The following is a 21,811-nucleotide window of genomic DNA, read 5'->3' as shown; positions in this document are numbered from 1 at the left end:
ATATTACTCCTTTTTTAAATTTCAGAGATAGCAAAGCAATACCGAATTCTACTCTATTCTACTCTATTCTATAGCAAAGCAATACCAAATGAATCCAAAAAAAGATTTGAATGTGTTTGCCTCTAGGAATTGGGGGTGGGTAAGGTAGAGAGAGAAAGAAGGCTGCTAATTTTATAGCAAGACTTGTAGTTACTTGAATCTTCAACTCTGAGTATGTATATCATTGTGATCAAAGCTAACAGCCATCGTGCTCGGCCTTCTCTGCAGTTGTCTCTCTGATGGGTGAGCGCTGCTTTCCCAAGAGTGGGCAGCTTCCTGGCTGGCTTATATTATGCACAGAGATGCTCATCACTGTAACTTGTGCTGACAAGCAGCCCTATAATCTTGCCCACCACATGGAGTCTCTAAAATCAGTTCCTTCCTTGTTGAATTAAACATGGTTTCTTCCGTCTTGATACTGAACATGCTTTTAAATATTTCCTCGAGTCTGGAGCTGTATGACTTTTGTTAGGAGCTATTGTGAATGGTGATGGGATACAGGAAGGAAAAGGGACATACAAAGTGCCAAAGTGCCATGCAGTGTCGGGGAGCTGACCATGGCTGACCGTTTTGGGTTGTGGTTTGACATTCAACAATCTGGCTTTAGGACCATCCAAGTGGAGATGTGTTATTGCTTACTTGTTCTGACAAGCTTCGTGGCTTCCTGGTCTTCTTGATGCTCAGGGTTGGAAGAGAGCCCAACTCAACCAATTGTCTGGGGCTCTCTCTTTGAGTGTGTCTCAAATTTATGTGACCTTTACAGGTCTCTGCTATGTTTTCAGGGCCACCCCAAACTCAGTGACCTAATAATCATCAGTTCGTTCATTAACCCAGAGGACCTGGATATTCTGTCCATCTGGGCCAGACTTAGCTGCTATAAAAATGAATTAAGGAACATGCCCAAAGTCATGTGGCTGAAAGCAGTGGAGGCTGTAGGACTCAGTGCCACACACTGATCATCTAACTCTTTCCTGCTCTCCACACAGGGTTGCCTAGGATCTGGCACAGACAGGGTACTTCTGAGTGAATATATGCAACGTTCCACACCTGCAAAGAACATATCTGAGAACTTGTAGAATGTCTTCCTACCCCATATTTTTTGTTATTTAATTAGCACCAAATATAAGCAATTTGTTACTGGGAGTATCTAGCAGGAAAAAATTGCCTCAGAGCAGCAAAGAGGCAGTGTGGACTCCTTACCCTGAGAAGAAAGAGATGGGTCCTTCAGCTCCCTCAGCTGAATGTTCATGTCAACCAATGACTTGTTCGCGCCAAACTCCAACCTCTCTGTAAAGCCTTCCCATGTGACTACAGTGCAAATATTTCATACAGCTAATTATCTCAGATATCTTCTGAGACTTACATAATACTGAAAGCAGTATTTTGCCAGGGTGTAACGTAACACTTAGTGCTCCATATCCATAGTACATTATGTTAGATATAATATTTTGTCGTAAATGCTCATATTTTCAACCATCTATTAGCTGAATTGTAAGCAATTCATCATCTATTGATCTATCCATTCTATCATGTAGTCTACTCATAAATCTACATATCCACAAACCTATCTGTGTTGGTTACTTTTTCTCCTGTTGCTGAGACAAAATACCCAGTACCCAAAATTAAGGAAGGAAAGGTTTATTTAGCTCATAGTCTGTGGAGGTTTCCATACTCGGCTGGCTCGAAGGCAGGGTGACACATGGCAGAGGGTAACTGTTCTTGGTGGTAGAAGACAGAAAAAGCAACAAGAGCAAAAGGAGGAGCAGAGGCAATGAGCCTTTTTCCCTCCCTCACACTGTATGCAACCTACCCACTCCAGGGGCAGGTGTAGTACTCATTCTTAATTCTAGCATTGGAGTATGGATCAATCAAAAATGTAGAAGCCTGCCCCATGACTGCATGAGGATTTTGGGGGTCATTCAGACACAAACCATAACACTATCCTTTCCTCTACCCAAATGAGCCTCCACCCATTCTTACCTGCATTACTTTAGCCATCCGTCATTTGTATGTTCATTTATTCAGTCAGTAATCAACTTATGCATTTTGCATTACTCTACCTATTTGTCAATTTGTCTTTCTTTGTTTCTTTTTTTTTGTACTAGGAATCAAACTCAGGACCTGTGCTTGCCAGCAGGTGCTGTGCCACTGAGCTATATCCCTGGCCCTGAATTTATCTTTCTTTTCAAATATCTGTTCAACATTTTCTACATCTATACTGTACATATCTCCCCCACATTTGTAGACCATCACTATGTCCATCCATTTAGTTATACATCTAACTACCCATTCATTTTTTCATCTATCCAAGCACTGAACTTTCTGTGTTCATTTTTCCCTGCATTTCTGTTTTTTTAGTAATATATATGTCCACACATCCCTCCATCCCTTTCTCGCAAACCAATCCTTCCTACCTTTTACCTACCTATCTACCTCTGAAGTCAAACTTCCATTAAATTTTCCAATCTCTATATATCCAAGCATTCCTTTTCATTTTCTTTCCTCTCCATTTTTACCACCTATTTATTTATCTACGCACACACTCTTATCCCTATACATACGCCCTCTCATCCTCATTATTCCTCCACTCCATTTATCTATTTATCCATCCATCTATCCATCCATCTATCATCCATCCATCTATCCATACATCTATTCACCCACCTATCCCTCCATCCATTTCAATTGGTCTGAGCTGCCATAGCAGTAGTGCCATAGATTGAGTGACTTAACAGCTATGTATTTCTCACAGGTCTGTAATCTGAGCAGTCAAATTTATTGGGTACAACATAGTTGGTTCTGGTGATTCTTGCCTGCTTGGTTGCATCACATAGTGGAGAGGAAATAAACTCTTGTATCTTTTTCATGTAAGGCTCTGCTCTCATGACATGATTACTTCCCAACGATCTCTCTCCCTAATAGCATCCCATTTGAGATTAGCATTATAACTTGCTCTCTGTGACACCATCCATGCATCCATCCTTTCTTCTATACTTGTTAGGCTCCAATGAGAAAGGTTGTATTCTGGCTTTATTTGAATAAAGGTTCTTTTAGGAGAATTTAATAGAGTTAGTTGGGGTTGGCATTTGAGAAAAAGGATTCAAAAGAGAAGAAATATATTTGGCTGAATTCTGTGTGTGTGTGAGCTTTAGGTAGATTATATGTGGTGTGAGCGACAACAATGTAGAAACTATTACATCTCACTATATATTTCCCTATTACTGAGGTAATTACAGCCCAGTAAAATAAGAACATCGATTACATGTTTTTCCTATTAGACTTTAATCCCTATGAGTGCAAAGATTATGTGTATCTTTGTCCCATTAGTTTGCAGAGTATCTGGTATGTGTTATATAATGGGAAGGGTATAAGGAATGTTTTAGTAAGGTCCAATATGATATGAAAGAAGATCCTTAGCCAGGAATGGGAACAAAGTTGCCCTTGCTGTGTTCTACAGAGCAAATTTCATCATAGATAGTGACTCAGGGCTGCATTCTCACCTTCATGGTTATATTTTTCCACTGCACTGGCATAAAGACAAGTAAATATTATATATTCTCTTAAACCTATGAATTTTTATAGCTCTGACTTTAAAACTTTCTTGCCTGACCCTAAAAGTACTGTGGGACCTATGCGCTACACCCACTGCGCCTAGTATATACATGGTCCTGAGTGGCATGGCCATTATGGTTCAGGTTGCAGCAAAAAAACCAGGATTCTATAGAAGAAAGCATCAATAACAAAGCAATTAACTTGTTTCTTTATTTTTTCTGTCGAGGAAAATATTGTTTAAATGTTGTTAAGCTAGCCTACTGTTTGGGCCTCTTGCTAACTTTCTCACCTTTAAGAAGGTATAGCCAGATACTGTCAATAATATTGATGATGATTAGGATAACATTTTGCTTTTCTAAACTTTTTTTTTGTTCTGGGAACACACTGGAACCTCAGTGTACCTAATAGTTTAGGTACAATTTCTGAGAAGCCTTGGTTTCTCTCTGGTACCATCCTACCGGAGCTAGGGTGCATGTCTAGATAAATAAAATTCTGTGGTCTCTTTTTCTTGGAACAGAACCTTGTTATCTCCGTAAAGAAACTTTCCCTTTCATGGAGGTAGTCTTGATGGTATTGTTAATCAGGTGTAGATAAATCGCCTGCTTATAGACAATTGGACTCATTTTCTTGGGACTTTGAGTCTTGAATGCTGTTGGTAAGAATGAACTTTGGCAAAGTTGTTAAATATCCCCGACTCTCTTCTGTCCATCCAACACATTTCATGGTTCTCCTAATTTGAATCTGGTTCTCCAACTCAGTTAATTCCTTGGCTAATTTACATAGGAAAATAACGTATTGGAAAGATACTGGGTTGATCAGTCATTTCCCTTATTTCCAATTATAGAAGCTTAATGAATATGTCCCATAGAGAAGCCAAGTTTTAGTGATTGGAACAAGGATGAACTTCCTTATTTAACAACAAAACTGAAATTCTGTAGGCTTTGAGCCCAAGATCCCATTTAGTCAGACAGTAGTTCTGTGGCAGATCTCCTGAGGCAACTCCCCAGAACAAGGAGATAACTTCAGGAGCTTAGTTTATTTCCATACAAATGGGATTTTAAGTCCTTATCAAGGTAACAGAAACAAAAAAAAATGTCATACAGACACATTTAGGGTAGCCTGGTTAATTCCTTCTTCTTTTGGAACAACTACATTATCAAAATTATGCTTCACTGTCTGTTAGACTCGCCTCTGCTGGGAAGCAGATGAATTGATTTTGAACTTCTTCTGTGATACGCTTAGTGCTTTGTCAGTAAAATTACTGTAATATCTTATGCCATCTGTCATATTCCTTTCTCGCAGCAGGAGCCATCTCCAACCACAGAGTCCTCATGTGGAATTTCAATCTTTAGAAGGTTAGAAGTGAGCCCACATTCACAAGTGCCCTGGTGGCTGGGTGGGGGTGGGGCCATGAAGCGAGTGGTAGCCTGATTTTTTACTTTCATGCACAGAGAGCTACTGTAACCCTCCATAGTCTCCGGGCTAGAGCACTGATGTATTAAGGCAGTTTTGCAAATATCCTTGTGCCTGGACACCTGGACCAGGTGTAGTGAAGTGAGTTGTTTGCTTTGGGAGCACGATTTCAAGGGGTGCCAAAACTCAGAAATCAAAGACAAATACTGTAACATCTTGGTTCAATACTAACATCAAAATGAACTTTAAAATCCATGGCAAATGAAATATCAAGTATGTAATTAAACACAGAATCAGTCATACTGGAATCTGAGGCAAAAGCAAAAATCCGTAATGTTGTTCCTCCTGCTCCTTATCCCTGTTCATCTCACAGTGGTTTCCCCAATATATTACTTATGCTTCTAATTCTGCCTTGGAGTTTGATTCAGGGTTGAACCTAACCTGATACACTTTTTCAGAGATGGTCTTTGTATGTTACCCTTTAAAGCCTTGTATGGATGTAGATATCTTATTTTGACCTCATTTTAAATGCCAGCTGAACTAGATATGAAATTCTGAATTCAAATTATTCCCTTTACCCCTCCAGATGGATGAAAGCACTGGAATTACACGTGAGTGTTGCTCTTGAGATATCTGAAACCTAGTTCTTGTTCATATTTGAGTGAACTACTTTTTTTCTCCCAAGCATTTAAAGGTTTCTTTTTGTCCTTAACACTCCTAAATATCAATATAATATCTCTATACACTTAAATATGTATTGTTTAGAGCACTCTGTGAGATATTTCAATATATTGACATGGGGCCTGAAATATTTCTTTTCTTTTTATTTTTCTCAGTTTTTTTCAGCCTTGGGGATTGAATGCAGGGCCTTTGCATTGAGCTATATTCCTAGGACTTTAAATGTTTGTTTGTTTTTAATTTTGAGGCAGTGTCTTGCTAAGTCACTAAGTTATACATGTTGGGCTCAGACTTATGATCCTTCTGCCTCAGCCTCTCAGAGAGCTGGGATTAGAGGCATGAACTGCCATACCTAGCTCCATAATTTAAAAAAGTGTTTCTACCTTTCCCTTTACTTCTTGCTTCTCCATGTAAGACTACCCCCATATGTATGCTGATACTTCTAATTCTGTGTTCCATATCTCTTTTAAAAATCTATTTCTTATTACCATAGTACATATTCATTTTAGAAAATATTGGTTTTAGTATGCCATTTTCTTACACCCTTATAACATACTTTGGTAAGTGTATACCCCTATTTCTTTCTCTTACACTCCTTCTGCATCTCTTAAGTTTTACATTTTTTTTCATCCCTATCCTTTTTCTAAGAGTTTCTTGATCTTGGTTACACTTTGGAATCACCAGGGTAGCTTTAACAATTCTACACCCCAAACTACTTAAGTGAAACTTGCTGCTGCTGGTGGGTTTTAAGCTTAGGTACTGTCCAAATCTCCCCCATAAATTCCAAAAGTCTATGGATGTTCATGGGTACACAGATCACCTGAGACTGTTGTTAAAAATGCATATTCTGGCTCAGTAGGGCTATTGAAATTGAGATTCTGCAGTTCTAACAAGTCTCTATGTGAGGTTTTTTTTTTTTTTTTTTTTTTTCTCCGGTACAGGGAACCGAACTCACGACCTTGCACTTGCCAGGCAGGCGCTTTGCTGCTGAGCTAAATCCCCAGCCCCTCTGTGTGAGACTGATGCTGCTGATGGCCAGTGGATCGTGTTTTGAAGAAATACCTTTTTTAACCTTCCAATTCAGGAATTCATTTTTCATCTGCATCTATTCTGCTATCAACCTATCCATTATTATAGCTCTATTATTATTATATTATTTTCTTTGTTTTTAATATTTCTAATTAGATCTTGTTCCCAATGGCTTTATCAATAGACTTTCATATATTTTTCAGTCTACTTACTTTGGCTGTTATAGATTCTTGTTCTGGAATGTCAAAGGTAAACAAAACTGATGCTAGAATGGCAAGGACAGATTTTAATCGTGAACAACTATTGAACTAAGGAAAAGAGCCCAGCAGGGACTGAATTCAACTGTAATTTGTACAAAGGTCAGTGGATGTTTCAAAGGGAGGGTGAGCAAACAGGGAGGAGCTTAGCAGTCAGGGAAGTGAAAAATTATAGTCAGTGTAGATGTGATGGAGCTGGCTGAGTCTCTTAGCTAGAAGTTAACTACAGAGACTGACAGACTGAGGCTGTATCACAACCTCAGCTGTTGTCTAGAACAAAATACACATTCTGTAACAACCTAGAGTTTTTGTCAGGCAGGGACTTTAAGAGGGACTAAGGTGATCTTAGGGATGTGGCTGTAAGTTGCTGGAAACCAGGTTAATATTTAAGTCTTTATAGGTCAAATTTGAGGCCTAGTCAAGAAGAAGGCTCAAAAGAGCGCGGCTATGGACTGGTCACAGAGGCAGTCTTTGTCCGTGGGGTATAGATCATTGGACATTGGAGTTTTGAGTCAGATTTTACCTGTGTAGTCTAGGCTGGCTTGAACTAAGTGTATAATCCAGATTGGCCCTGAACTCATGGAAATCTTCCTACCTCAGCCTCCCTAGTGCTTGGATTATAGGTGTGTGCCACCACATGTGGCTTGGATGTTTTACAGAATTGTACTCCTCAAATGTCTCATCATGTCTCACTCAGAGATCCTATTCCTCTGGCAGAGTCAGCTATTTGGCTGCTAAATATATACCATACATTGACTTAAAGGCCAAACCAAGCTCATGCCCTTGAAAGGGGCAGTAGAAGGAAGGGACTGGAGAATGGGGACTAGAGTCAGCCAGGCAATTATGACAGGGTGAGGGAAACATTATGATGGGTTTTGCTGGAGCTTAGAGTAAACATTGGTTTTAGGCTTGCACGTGTGAGCAAGTGAGCTCATGGTTATTGCAGTCATCAGGGGAGCTGTGCCTGGAAGAGCTGGACTTACTGCAGAGGAGTCTCCTAGGCAGAGAAAGCCAGGAAGTAAGAAAGACAACAGTGTGTTTGGAAATCTAAAAGAAACTGGTGGGGCCAAAGCGACAGTGCAGTCAATGAGACAGGATCATACAAATGTGAGGTGAATCCTGTCTTTATTTTAAAACTTGATGTATTGTTTATGATGAATTTTTGTATGGATCTTGATTGTTAAACTACTGCACTAAAATATTATTTTTCTCATTTACTGTATTTTTGTTGTTGTTGCCCCTTTAAATTTTGCCCTTGTAGTGAGTGCCTCACTTCCCTTAATCCTAACACTTGGACCTGGGTGCAGCACAGGTCTCAGAGAAGAGAAAGGGGCAAGTGGTGAAGTATGAGGCTGCAAGGTCAGATCGTGACAGCCTCCAGCTCTAGCTGAAGAATTTGGACTTTGCTTTCTCAACTCTGCTTAAAGCCTTCCCACGGCACATGGCTGCCCTTGAATTTGGCTTTGCAAAGGTCATGGTGGTTTTAAGATGGAAGGGTTCAGACTGGAGAAAACTCGTTTCTTCTTTCACCAACTCCCTGAAAGGGGGACCTTTGCTCCATCCTCAGGCAGCCAAGCTGCCGGGGCATGGACATCACAGTCCCCCCTGGAACCCACATGTAGATCTTATTTCTTATTGCCCATTTCCCTGCAATGTGCATGAGGTGGACGCAAGATTAGCTCATTGATTAACAGATCTTTGGAAGCCCAGTCTTTCCCACACTGCAGAAGGTTTGTTAAAAGAATATCAATGAGGTTGTTAATGTAGCAATCAGGTTCTTCTCGCGGAGCCAAAGCTTTAAGAATCAATAAAACATTAAAAAAGGTTAAACACTTTATTGGATAAGTCAGAGATGTTCTTTAGTTAATGATACAGCTTTGGGGGAAGACGGAATATGAAAAGGCAAGGTAATATCACTCCTTAATGGGAAAACATTGCATAGAAAGGATTATTTTATCAGTCTGATGCTTGAGTTCAGTGTGCATCTCATTATGAATAAAGTTGAAATAACAAAATGAGGGCTCTGAAGGCAAAGAAGCAAGATGGTCAGAAGATAGGGGAGTGTGGCATTTTTTCTGGTTGTGTGATTTCAATCAAGATGCTGTATTTAATTTCTCTGAGCTTCAGCTTCTAGGTGAAGCTGATGTACTATGCTCTGCTTTTTTTGGGGGGGGGGCATCTGTGAAGATCCGATGAAATGAAGGGCATAGCATTGTTAATTCCCTACCACTGTGTTTGTAACTCTGTACTGTCTGTACTGATCCATTGCTATTTTGTAAAATGTTGTCTGTCTGTTAGTATTTTCCTCCTTTTATTTTTAAAATAAAAAAAAGGAAATGAAGGGCATCAAGTATCATATGCATATTATTGTTTTCATTTATAATCACACCAGCTGAATAATAATCTTGGGGAGACACATCTGAGCATGCATAAGAAGTATAGGAAGAAGCCGTTAAGCGTCACAGTTGCACAGGTGGGCATCATTGTCACGCATGCTGACTGGTCTCACAGTGGTTGAGAACTGCTGCGCTTTCTGTATGATTCTTGTGGATTCCTTGTGCATTTCCACCCATGGATCTTATCTAGTCCCTTCTAGAAAAAATCACTGCTTTTAAGCATTGCTTTGCAAACCCCACCCACCCTTAGGGATCAGTTAAAATATGGGAATGAGGACATGTTCCTGTTCATCTTTCCCAATTCTCCAAAGCCAAGAGGTGTTTATAATTGAAAAAACAAAGCATGATAGAACTGTCAAAAATACATTGGTTTAGTAGTCTTGATTGGGGAAATATAACTTCCTATCTTTAACAGCATACATGTGTAGATGTTGGAAATTATCTTAGAAAAATCAAACAAATAACCCCAGGGGGAAGTTGGAAAAAAATTCATCATCAGCAAAACTTTCATTAAACTTTCTGAAGCGCCTGCGTCTCCCCACCTCCCTACCCCACTGTGCCTGTGAGAGCTGAGCCTCAACACTCTCTCACCTCCTCCAGGAAGTCCTCCCTACGATTCTAGTCCACAGTGCACTCTTCGTGCATTTCCTATGTGAATTTTAAAATCCAGTCCTGAACATAACACAGTTCTGAATGATCCCTCAGAGGCTGTGGAAGCATCAGTCTTGGTTTTCCTAAGAAGACTATGAGTTCTCTGAGGCAAGACCGTGGCTGCTCTGTGTCCCCCAAAGGGAACCAAGGCTGGGTTTCTCTGAGCTCAATTTCAATGAAATATGCTAAAAGAGGCCGAGTTCTGTCAGTGACTTTCTATTGAGAAAAATGGTTCTGTCTGGCAGAACAGCTACTAGGAATCAAGCCAGACAAGCTGCACTGCCTTGTGATGCCTGAGCATGGGAGGAAGTGACCTTCAAGGTGGGAGGACAAGGTGGAGAGGTGCTGGAGCCCAATGCTTATGAAGGTAAGAATGAGGACAGGAAGCTGGCATGGTGGTACTTGGCTGCAATCCCAGCATGCTGAGGCCGGAGGATCAGGAGTTTGAGACTAACCTGAACTACAAAGTGAGACTCTCCCTCTAAAAAGACAGAGAGGATAAGGTTTACTACAATGCAGAAAGGTCTGGAGAAAGAGAGAGAGAGAGAGAGAGAGAGAGAGAGAGAGAAAGAGAGAGAAGCAGAGACAGTCAATGTAGAAAGGTCTGAAGTTTCAAGCAGAGGGTACAAATACAGACAAAGCCCCAGGGTCTTGGGGGAAAGCCCTGGGATAATGGAACCAAGTGTTGGAGAAAGAATCCCATTTCTAGGAGAAAGAAGATCTCAGAGTTGGGTAATCTGCAGTCTGGGACCAGCCCCTAGAAGACTGCTCAGCCTTGCATTTTTACCTGACTTAGATCCCATTGGGATGTCAGATTTTGTAGAGTTATTCAAAAGCAAGACAAGTCCACCTTGGGGATGAGAGCACTTCAGAAACCACAAATGCCAATCTAAGAGTCGGCACTGTTAACCATGAGCTTCACAGTCTTGTAACAGCTGGGACAGTGTAAGGCCAATGGGAGTGCAGCTTTATGACATCCATCTTCCTGCCACACTGATGCACTGCTCGTTCTCTTTCTCATGCTCTTTGAGAACAGGTGGGATGAACATGGAAAGCTTGATGAGAGAGTGTTGGGGGACTCCCTGTGAGGATGATATTTAATCACTTGTCTGTTTAACTCCAAGTCAGGGTGCAAATATGGCCCAAGGTGTGTTGTTTTAATAATAAATCAGAAGAGAGTGCTCACAATTCCTTAATTATGTATATTTTTCACAGGAAAAGTTTAAGGACCCCAGCAGGTGCTTGTTCTCTGGGCCTCATTACTGTTGACAAAGCTAGGATTTATGCGTTCAAAGCAGCATGTGGCAAAATGTGTGTAGGGGCTGGGAGGCTGCTCAAGTTTCCCCCTGCTATTAAAATGTCACCTTAGGGTAAATAATATGTGTTAACACAACAGACAAATCCCCCAGGCTTGTTTCTTTTACCTGGTCTGAAAATAATTTAACAGCTTATAACAACTTCATAACCAAATGTAGTGAGTTATTTAGTTTTTCTTGAAAAAAAACCTGTGACATATTTTCTACAACCTTATTATTCCATCTCATTTAATTCAGTTGTGAGCACACAAATTATTAAGATGAGAACATCTTGCTCTTACTACTCCTGGGAAGTGTTTTCCCAAATCATTGTATTAAGCAAACTCTTACTGCATTAGGAGTTGTCAAATAGGCAAAGGGAACTTTTCTTGCTTGGAGCCTTGTTAACACCTCTTTGTGAATACTGGACGTTTCTTGTTCTCTTTATTTAGGCTGCAGTGTTGACTAGGGGATATGTTCAGTGGCCAACACTAGAATTTGGTTCAACAGAACACCTGTTTCCATCCCCCAGCCTCTCACCAGCTTTCCTGTTATAGAGATTGGGAGGAATAGATAGGACTTTCCCTGGCTCCCTTGCAGCTAGGTCATGTGACCTGGCTCTGTTTAGTAAGATATAATTTAAAATGTCAAGGGTGGTTGTGGGGAGATTTTATGGAAAGATTTTGCATTCCTAAAAGGAATAGGATAGATGAGACTGGCATCACCTCTTGTCTTCCTGCCTTAAAGTGAATGTGATATTTGAGCAACAGCAGTCATCTTTTATAGATGGGTTTTACAGCTTAACATATTTGATTTTAAGGAAAAACAACTGGCTCAAGCGGTGACTCAGCTTGGAGCTGCAAGATTTGGGTAATTATGGACTGGAATCAACTCTATTTTGGTCCTTCCCTTCTTTGCTTTCCTTTATCCCTCTATCTATCCATCCATTGATACATCCACCCAACAAGTATTTAGTGCCTACAATATGCTCTCTTGATGCTCAGGGGAACAATAGTAGGTAATAGACAAGTCACTTCTTTTCTGGAGTTAAGCACCTTAGAGAGGGATTAATAATGTAAGTGAATCAATAAACAAGACAATCTCACAGTAGTGAGTGCTAAGTGGAAAATGAAATGGAAATATAAGATGGAGCAGCAGAGAGAACTCTACTTTAGATTCAGAAATCAAGGAAGACTTTTCTGAGGAAGTGATATTTTTGCTGAGTAATGAATGAGAAGAAGCTAATCAAAAATCATGGCAACAGTGTTCTAGACAGAGGAAAGAACAAATGCAAAGTCCCCCTAAAAGAGAACAGTCTTAAGCTGGTTAAGAAGATGAAGGAGGACAGTGTTGCTGGATAGTTAAGATGAAGAAAAGATGAGAAAGACAGAAGCCAGGTTACGTAGGGCTCTGAAGGACAGCAGTCATTTATGACAGTGGTCCTAGAAAGCATGTAGACTTGTGGTCAAGTGTGAAAATTATTATTGAGTTATAGAAGAAGGGAAGCCAGCATTGCCTTCTCTTGAGCCATTGTATTTTTGACTGCGGAGGTATGCTAGAAGCCTTTCTGGGGTCTTCATCCCAGCAAATCCCTGAACCCCCTGATCGCTATTAGATACTTGATCTTGACTACTAGACTCCTGCCTGGAGAGGATACTATGCAAGAGCCCATAGATTATTTGGAACTTTTATATTGCAAGGCATAGAAGCCCATCTTGAATTAGTTTAATCAAAAAGGGATTTGGGTAATAGGGGTGGGTAACTAAATTATGTTACCTGAAGAGAAAGGAGTAGAGCTACTTACTCACCAACTACCTATCTTTGGTTGAGATCTGCCTGAGGGGAAGATTTCAACTTGTCTTGTTTGACCAGGTAAAAAACCTCTAGGCAGTAATTCTCAGTTATTTGCAAGAAGCAACTTTAGAGTCTAGAGGCTGCCCTAGGGCACCATCAGTATCTTCAGCAATGCTGATGGGCAAAATGCCTTTGCTTTCCTCTGTGTGCTCTGGAGGCAGATGACAGGATAATAGCCCTGCTTCTTCCTATGTTTTTATAATAGCATGCTTGTTTCTGTGTTGACTTGGCTAATTGCTTTGCAATAGGAGTTGGGAGACTTTTTTCTATAAAGGACCAGATAATAAATATTTCAGCCTTTAGACCCATATGGCCTCTGTCACAAATACTCAACTCTGCTTTCACAGCATGAATGCAGGCACTGGTGACACATAAAGGAATGAGTATGGCTATGTTCCAATAAAACTTTATTTGTGAAAACAAGCAGAGAGTTGATGCTGTGGTTTTAATATGGTTTGAATATTCCTGCCAAGGTTATGTTTTGGGACCTTGGACCCCAGTGTGGTGATACCAAGACGTGGTGGGACCTTGGAATGGTGGGACCTAAGCAGAGGTCATTATTTGTGCCTCCCCTGTCTCATTCTACCTTCCAGTCTCACCATGTGGTCTCTACCTCTAGCATACATTCCCACTATGGGGATGCCATCCACCATGATGTGATGCAGATAGGGGGTCTTTGCCAGACCATGACATTTGGACTTTTAGCCCTCCAAACCATAAGCTATTTTACCTAGCCACTGGGTTTGTGTTATTGTAACAGAAAATTGACTATTACAATTGGATTTTGTGTATGGGCCATAGTTTAGTGATCACTGCTTTAGAATACCCTCTGGGTTCATTTTTCTGAAAAAAAAAAAAAGAAAGAAACTTCTGTCTTAAGATAAAGAAGCTACTTTCTCAAAGGACAGTGGATCTGCAAGTTGGGGGTATACAAGTGAACCCTTTTGATTGCTGTGATGGTGAGAATACAGTCCTTTCAAAGATGAAATCTCTACAAATCAATGCTTGATCATCAGTATCATTATACTCCAGTCTTCAAGGAGATGAGTTTGATTCAGGTACTTCCTTTTGTAAGTTCCTTTCAAAATTCCCTGAAGGGCAGACATGCTCCTCTCATTGTTTCTCTGGTGGACTTGTGCAGTGTCATTTTGTGACTGTCCATGAAAGGAAAGCACTGGCTAGTCCTAGTATTCTACCGATTGTTACTCCGTTAAATTAACCATCTCTAAAACCTATGAATCTTGTATTTGACATCTTTTGCACATTCTTGCCTGATTGCCTTTTGAATTCTCCTGTGGGTTAAATGTATTCATTGAAAGATGATATAACAACAAGACAGAAGCCCATGGCCAAATGAGTGGGCAAATGAGTGCCATTCCCACCATGCTAACTTCCTGGGTGTCTATGAGGGACACTGATGAACTTTGCACAGGCCCCAACAGTGAGATCAACATTATATGTAATTCTGTGATGTGAACATAATGTGCCAAAGCCCTCCTTGTTTGCTTGTTGTATGTAACACTTTCTAGCTTTGCCTGACCATGGGACACTTATAGAGCAGAACACCGTACAATAGCACTTACTCTGTTATGTTGCATTTTCTTGTTGGTATCGGCTTGTGACTCTACCTCAGTGAACTCTATCTCTTCAACATAGCATTTAAAATAGGAGAAACTTGCAATTTTCAAAGTGTTGAACACAAGTTGTGCAAAGGATAAAAAATATCTGGAATAAATGATCATGTCCAGAATAATGGGAAGTGTTATTATAAATCAGGAGGTCACAGAAAAATTTAAACAGATTTCTGAAAATATAATGCAGAAACCTCTCTTCTGCTAACCCATATGGGGATAGGTTGAAAGAGAACTAGGATAATATCAGAAAGGCTAGTATAACACTAGGTGGGGAATCTTCTGAGAGGCTGGAAGCGTGACACTGTTGGGACAGTGTTGGGACAGTGTTGGGACACTCCTGGTTGATACTCTAATGAAGGCTGTTGTTGATCAAGATATGCAAAGCAAGTAGGACTTATCATACATTTATTGGATGCCTACTGTGTGTGAGGCACTGTTCCAGTGCTTAGAATACAGTAGTAAACAAGACAAAGTCCCTGCCCTCACAGAGCTCATTTTCCACTGAGGAGGTACTATAAGTAAGTAAGTAAATGCAGAATATATAAGATAATGAACGATTTGGCAGGGAAAGCCTTACTGATCAGTTGGCATGTGAGCAGATATTGAAGGAAGGAAGTGGCCATCTTGGGAATAACCATTATGGCTCAGGGGGAAAGCAGGTATCAGACACTGAGGCACAGCCATTTGGCTGCAACACAACAAGTGCACCCAGGAGTAAATGAATCAGACGGCAGGTACAGGGCAGACCATCCAGGGCAGTGATGGCAAAGCTCTTAGAATGTTCAGTGACACAAACAGCCTGACACAGCACACATGGCATCTATTTACCACCGCTGACCTAGGCACCTAGGTTTGATCAGGAGTTTGCATTTCCTTCTAGGTGTGAAAAGGAACCATAGAAGGTTGGGAGCGGAGAGTGACATGGTTTCCTCTGTGTTTTAGGAGTTCTAGTGCAGCTGCTGCCTGGGTACCTGTGTTAGTCAGCTTTTCATTGCTGTGACCTAATACCTCAGAAAAACAGTCTAAAAGAGAAAAGGCTTATTTTGGATCATAGTTTTAGAGATTTCAGTTCATGTCCTGCTGCCTCCAAGGAAGAAACCTCATGGCCAAAGGGCCTAGTGGCAGAAACCCATATATCTAATGGCAGGCAGGAAGCAGACACCTAGAGAAAGAGCTGTAGAGGAAGAAGCCAGCGACCAGAAATGTCTCATGACATACCCGCTTCAACTAGGCTTCAGCTCCTAAGTTTGTACTATCTCCCAATAATGGCATCAAATTATGATCTCATCAATAGGCTATCCACTGATGAAGTTAGAGTCCTTAGGATCCACTCACCTTCCCTAAAACCTCGCCTCTGAATACATGAGACTTTTAGGGGAGTTTTTAGTTCTACACCAGACTTGAGTGCTGTTGAGAGTTGAATGGACAGATAAGTGGATGTTGAATTGATGATGAGAAGTCACGGGTGTAGTTGAGGGTGGCACCTTTGGAGAATATAGATACAGTAAGACGCTGAATAAATTTTAAAGCAGGAGTCAATGGAGTTTGCTGTAGGACAGTCATTGAGGCTTGAGAAATAAACAGAAAATAGGATTTTTTAGTATTGGACTAATTTAATGTATGGGAAATTGAGATACTTTAGAACATAGCTCAGAATCAAGGTCCATCTGAACTTCCCTTGTTTTCCCCTTCCTAGTGCATGGAGAAGCTTGCTACAGATTTCCTTTATCAATCTCAACAAACCTACCGAGAGGTAAGCAGTTATCTTCAGAGCTCCTAGTGAAATTTTATTAACCAGAGAAGACTGAACTCATATCACAAGAGAAAAGGCTTGTCTCTACACCTGCACAGACTTTTGTCACACACCATTGTTCTCTGTTTCAGTACCGGAGAATTATTTACAAACATTACAGGCCAAACAGTGTTTGTCCCAAGCCACTGAATGCCCTCTAAAGCCATTGAGATGCCCTAAAAGTAATTTATGATGCCTCAAAATTATATACATTTTCTATTCTCTGCATGTCTAGTAGAAACAGAGTACACAAGATTCTGAATCATTTTGGGCTCTTGCGTTATGTGATTTCTTCTTGCATGTGATAAATTTATATGCCTTTTTTCCTCTGTAATTTATCTTTCTCCACTTATTCCAGTGAACTCTCAGGGGACAGAGAGGAAATTTCTCCTTGCATCTACATTGTGTTGAAGGAAAGAGGAATCAAGGCTGATTGTGAGATTTTTGACTTGTGCACCTGGATAGAAGGAGTTTCTCTGTTTTGAAAAGGGAGAGGCAGTGGGAAGAGCAGAGTAGGACCAGGGGTTAGCATTACATATGCTGAGTTTCAGACTTGGCTTAGTTACTTTTCTCCTTGCTGAGACAAGATACCTGACAACAAAGTTAAAGGAGGAAAGCTTTATTTAGTTCCCAGTTTGTAGAGGTTTCAATTCATAGTTGGCAGGATGCAAGGCAGTGTGGTAATGCAGAAGAGCTTTGCAGAGGAGAAACAGTTCATGGCAGGCAGAAGGCAGAAAGCAGCAAGCTACAAGTGATTACCTTCTTTCTGTCCCTCATATCTGATCCCTAAAGCCAGATAGCACTCACACCATTAATCCTAGCATTGCACCATGAATCAATCCCAGCATCACACACCCTAAATCCGGCTACCTCCCAAAATGCCCTCCTATGACCACATGAGACTTTGGGGAGGCATCTGGACACAGGCAAAACAAGACTCAAACCAAGTGAGTTTCCAGGCGGGAAACTGGATATGGGGTCCCAAGTTCAGAGGAGAGGTTCAGGCTGTAGATCCGTCCACAAGAATCCTTAGTCCTCACACTCTTCTTTGTCCATATGCACTATCTAATGAGTCTCAACCAATTTTATAGCTTTAAAAACCATGTATACAAGTCTTAGCCTCACATTTGGAAACCAGGAATCAAATAACCTATAGAGTAGAGGGTCTCGGGTGGGGGTGGTTTGCTCTTAAGGACATGTGGTAGTAGTTAAAGATATGCTTTAGTTGCCATAACTGGGAAAGGGGGCTATTAACTTGTAGTGAGTACAGTCCAGGGATGCTAGTACAAATTTTATTAGGTGCAGTGCAGCACCCCATTATAAGAATTTATCTTGTCCCAAATCTCAATTCCACCAAGGTTGAGAAGTTCTGCTGTAAAGGAATCAGAGCAAGTGTAACCAAGAAAGCACTGGGGAGAGAGCTAACAGAGAACCTCCTTGTATGTCTTTGTGTCCTTATTATTTGAGTACCTTAGAAAGCTCCAGCTACTATGTAGCAAAAATCTTAGATTAGTGTAGATCAGTAACAGCTTCTACAAATCTTCTCTCTGCTTAAGCCTCAATAAAGTTTTATAGGATTGAATTGTATTCACCACTTCTAATGCCACAGAGGATCATATCAAATCTTAAGGAGCCTTTTGCATCAGCAGTATTTCCTACTGCAGGGCTGTGATAGTCTCCAAAATGACTTCTATTGTCTCAAGCCCTTTTCATTCAGCCATCGTGTTGCCACTGAGTGCCTTCTGCATACCAGGCACAGTGCTAGATGCTAGGGCTAAAACTCTATGATTGTAATACTTGTTCTCTCTTCTCATGGAGATTCCATTTGTAGTGTGGAAGATACTCAGAACATGTGGATGCCAACACAGGAAGCAGAGATGAAGATGAGCGTTGTGAAGAAAACAGGAGGTAAGGCAGAGAATGACAAAAGTTGGCAGATAGCTTACCTGAGGGGGTAACATTTGAGCAAAGACTTAAAAGATAAGAAACCAGTCAGCCAACATGTGGGGGAGGAAAGTGTTTATTGAAAAGCTTGGAGTCCCTTGCTGGGAAATGTACATACAACAGTAATGAAATGACTCCAGTACAGTTGAAAATTAAGAGAACAAGGCAAAAAATGGTATCAAATAATGTCAAGGAGGGAGGCAGTAGCCACGTGGGGCCAGGGATTCCAGGGCAAAGTATGGGTTCTATACTGAAGACAATGGCCAGAGAATGTTATTTGGGCATGGGGCAGGTGTTCAGGAAGGGACATAGAGGATAATTGGGAAGGGTCAAGATGAAATGACGCACAAGTTCTTGCTCTCGCTTCTGCAAGCTGCTCCCTTCCATACAGTTTAGGGCTCGTTTTCTTTGATAGTGGCTGATTCCAGTAGAAACAAACTGTTAGCCACCCCTCAGAAATGTACATCCAAGCTGGCACTGTGTGTATACACTTCTCTCTGATGCTTTATCTCTGAAAATTGGTCTTATTTTTCATCTACTTTTTGCCACACATTAATTTCATTAGCCCAGGATATCCCTTTACATGCTGTAATTAGATGGTATTGGGTTTGTATGATTCCACTAAGAGTGTTAGAGTGAAAATTATAAGTAGGAAGTGAACTATTTAGCTTAGACCTCTAATTGCTTGTGGTAAAACAGAGAACACTGCAAATACTGCAGGAGTTTTTCAGATCTTGAGATTAAAGAAAGTATTTCACTAAGGTAGTAATAATCACTGGCACAGGGAAAATTTTTCCTTCAAAACAGAAGGAAGAGAAATCTAATGAGGCTGTTACAGTTCTTCCCTTTGTTGCCAGTGTCTGCAGGCCCCGGGATGAAAGGCTTTACTGCTGCATTAATTCTGATAACCAAGCTTTGTAGCAGGCAAGGGAATCACACAGGAAAGGAGGGCTGTGCAGAAGAGAGGAGCTTTCCATGGCAGCCCAGAAAGGTTCCCAGCGTTCAAACCAGCACAGCTCATTTTCTTTCAATTACTGTTCTCCCTACCCTCACATTGTCCCAGCTGCAGTTGGGCCCTGCGCAGTACCGACTGAACTTTTGTGAGCCTCTGGGGTTCACCCTGAGCCAACGGGGCTTCCTATGGGCTGTCTTCCCAGTGGGTGGCTCCCTAGCTGGGGTTGCACTGATGCTCTGACAGGAAAGAAGATGTTTAGTATTTGTGTGCTGTCCCCAGACTGCACTGCCTCTACCACACCAAGAATTAGTACCCACCTTTTACAAATTCCGTATTTAGCATATAAGTACCTGCCATATTCTATTCTGTAGTCTTAAAGATACGTTTGTTGGCTGTAAGCATTTTAAATATATATCAAGGCAATGTAGTAAAGAAGAATAGATAAAATGGGGTTGGAAAATGTTGATAATTATTGAATGTGAGTAATGGGTACCTAGAGGTTCGTTATACTACTTGATATTCATGTGTGTTTGAAAATACTCCTTATAAAATGTTAAAATAAGTTAAGCAAACACACTACTATTTTTTTTTTTTGTATTTACTCAATTTTTAGAAGAGGCTCCAGACCTCTGACCAGCACTGAAGACAAAGCTTAACAATATTGCTCACAGGTATGAGGGGGTGCATTCTGGAAGACTGACAGGTGGCCTGGGAACTGATCCAGTGCAAAGTTTTGATATGGGCTTTACCTGACCATTGGGCATGGTCTCCCTTTAAACTTTCACATCTTGCTGTGTCCCCGAAGAGGTGGTGTACCTACAGATACTCCCCCCTGGTAGATGCTGGGCTGGTGGGGACCCTACGAACATTCTGATTTCTGGGCTTTGGCTTGTGCTATAGGCCTCACTTAGAAAACCCTTTTTCCCCTTTCTGCTGCTCTCTGCACATTGAAAATAGGGCTTTCTTTAACCCCCCAAATTACAGTGGGTGGTTCTTTCATGCTTTGTATCACTCTGGTGACATTGATTTGTCTTTATCTGCTATTGCAATTGACTGTGGGGTGCTTGGGGGTACAGTGTTCTCATTAGGAAATATTACCCGAGGAGAGACTTGAGAATCCCCACGAACAGCCTTTAGTCTCATCAGGGTGGGTTCAGGCTCCAACTCCAGGTGCTCCCTCCCTGGGCCCCCTTTTCCCACACTGGACCTTTCTGATGTCATGGAGTAAACGGCTGGGTGGTGCCATTAAAGGGCAGAGACTTGAGAACGAATCTTGACGCTTCTCCTGCATAGTTTTCGGGCAAGCCTGCTTCCCTGAGCTTAATTTACCTGAAGTTGGGGTGCAGAACCTGTGACTTCCTGCAGCTGGAAAAGGCCTGGGTCTAATTGGCCAGGTGCTCCACAGGTCTGACTACTTCACTCATTTTGCTGTAGATGAGGCCCAGAGACTTTATGTGCTATTAAAGTGTGATAAACGCAAGGAGGGAGAGGGCCTTTCCCCTGAGATGTTCACATCTCTGCTTAGCTGTGACACTAATTACCAGAGACATATCTGAACACATCTGTCATACTGGGGACTGTGGCAGCCAAAATCCAGCTTGTCCCTGGTGATGAGCTGTCAGAATCCAGACCCTTTTGGCAGTAGAAGAAAGCAGATGCATCCTCTCCTATTAGTGATCATTGTACAACAGAGGGGGCAGGGGGCATTTTCTAATTTGAAGAAAAACTATCTGAGGCAGTCTGCATGTCCCTGGAGGGAGGCCCAGGTAATAACCCAGGTAATGGGAGTGTCTTTTCTCTCCTCCTTCCTTTCCCTTTAGGCTCAAAGAATTAAATGACATTTTGGAATGCCAAGAGATTCTTCAAGGGCATCTTTTGTCTCTAGAGCCATTTGAGAGTTGGAAGAAGAGAAACACCAACTACTGCTGCTGTTCCTGGGCATGGCTGTTGGCCTGTGCAGAGCCCCCATTAGAGTAGCTTAGCATGGGAACCTAAAGCTTGCTTCAGACCAGCTTCCTGCCCAGAGACATTCGTGGAGACCACACTTTGTATAGACCCCTTGGGAGGCCACAGCACCTGCCAGTGTCCCCCAAGGAGCCAGCTGGGAGATGGGCAGCTCCTCAAGTCAGCTTCATAGTTCATGAATTTTGAGGCCCCATGGAACATAGAAGTCACTATTATTCTGTATATCATTAAGCAAGACTACATGTTACCTATGTTATCACCTACATTTTTCTTAAATATATTAAAAAGAGTTTTATGTTCTTGAAAAGATACATATTTTTCATCCTCTTATTTTCACATGCATAAATAGGAAAATAT

At 41.3% G+C, this 21,811-nt stretch overlaps 1 long non-coding RNA gene across 2 annotated transcripts in view; it reads left to right on the top strand.

The window, feature by feature from the left end:
• LOC102015304 overlaps nt 1-21,736 on the top strand; it is a 94,826-nt gene extending 73,090 nt beyond the window's left edge. The window contains exons 4-8 of one of the 2 annotated variants that reach the window (XR_001236884.1): nt 10,261-10,382; nt 16,495-16,551; nt 18,409-18,498; nt 20,103-20,160; nt 21,310-21,736. This is a non-coding gene — a long non-coding RNA (uncharacterized LOC102015304). The remainder of the gene's footprint in view (nt 1-10,260; nt 10,383-16,494; nt 16,552-18,408; nt 18,499-20,102; nt 20,161-21,309) is intronic. The other variant, XR_001236885.1, reaches the window with a different exon arrangement.
• Nucleotides 21,737-21,811: the final 75 nt, after the last annotated feature.

This window comes from Chinchilla lanigera, unplaced genomic scaffold, assembly GCF_000276665.1.
Source record: "Chinchilla lanigera isolate Chin_1 unplaced genomic scaffold, ChiLan1.0 scaffold00067, whole genome shotgun sequence".
Lineage (NCBI taxonomy): Eukaryota > Metazoa > Chordata > Mammalia > Rodentia > Chinchillidae > Chinchilla > Chinchilla lanigera.
The sequence above is the reverse complement of the archived record's forward strand: the minus strand, read 5'-3'. Positions and strand labels throughout refer to the sequence as shown.